This window comes from Cyprinodon variegatus, unplaced genomic scaffold (assembly GCF_000732505.1).
Source record: "Cyprinodon variegatus isolate N-32 unplaced genomic scaffold, C_variegatus-1.0 Scaffold142, whole genome shotgun sequence".
NCBI classification, from domain to species: Eukaryota; Metazoa; Chordata; class Actinopteri; order Cyprinodontiformes; family Cyprinodontidae; genus Cyprinodon; species Cyprinodon variegatus.
In genome coordinates, this window is record NW_015150595.1 from 263,078 (window position 1) to 264,254 (window position 1,177).

The 1,177-nt window shown below is 27.8% G+C and overlaps 1 protein-coding gene across 1 annotated transcript in view; it reads right to left on the reverse strand.

The window, feature by feature from the left end:
• The window catches only part of mphosph9 (M-phase phosphoprotein 9), a 33,112-nt gene that overhangs the window by 9,343 nt on the left and 22,592 nt on the right, over positions 1-1,177 (reverse strand). The window lies entirely within an intron of this gene.

A 1,177-nucleotide genomic window follows, 5' to 3' on the forward strand; every position in this document is an offset into this window, starting at 1 on the left:
TGATCAATAATCAATGATAGACTTGATAGCCCTTTCAACTATTTATTTTTTTTTTTTATTGTTTTGGCCCTATGGGTTACGCTGGAGTATTAGGGCCAGGCTAGAGATTTTTTTTCTTCTATTTCAAGAATAAAGTCATAACATTATGAGAATAAAGTCGTAACATTACGAGAATAAATTAAGAGAATAAAGTCGTTAAATTACGAGAATAAAGTCGTAACATTACGAGAATAAAGTCATATCATTATGAGAATAAAGTCATAAGATTACAAGAATAAAGTCATAACTTATGAGAATAAAGTCGTAAAATTATGAGAATAAAGTCGTAACCTTACGAGAAGTCGTAAAATGACGAGAATAAAGTCGTAACATTACGAGAATAAAGTCGTAAAATTACAAGAATAAAGTCGTAACATTACGAGAATAAAGTCGTAAATTTACAAGAATAAAGTCGTAACATTACGAGAATAAAGTCGTAACATTATGGGAATAAAGTCGTAACATTACGAGAATAAAGTCGTAACATTACGAGAATAAAGTTGTAACATTACGAGAATAAAGTCGAAAAATTACGAGAATAAAGTCATAACTTATGAGAATAAAGTCATAAAATTACGAGAATAAAGACGTAAAATTACGAGAATAAAGTCGTAACATTACGAGAATAGTCGTAAAATTATGAGAATAAAGTCGTAACATTACGAGAATAAAGTCATAACATTACAAGAATAAAGTCATATAATTACGAGAATAAAGTCGTAACCTTACGGGAATAAAGTCGTAACATTAAAAGAATAAAATCGTAACATTACGAGAATAAAGTCGTAACATTACGAGAATAAAGTCGTAAATTTAAGAGAATAAAGTCGTAACATTACAAGAATAAAGTCGTAAAATTACGAGAATAAAGTTGTAACATTACGAGAATAAAGTCGAAAAATTACGAGAATAAAGTAACACTATGAGAATAAAGTCATAACATTACGAGAATAAAGTCATAACTTATGAGAATAAAGTCATAAAATTACGAGAATAAAGTCGTAACATTACGAGAATAAAATCGTAAAATTACAAGAATAAAGTCGTAAAATTATGAGAATAAAGTTGTAACATTACGAGAATAAAGTAACATTACGAGAATAGTCGTAAAATTACGAGAATAAGGTCATAACATTAT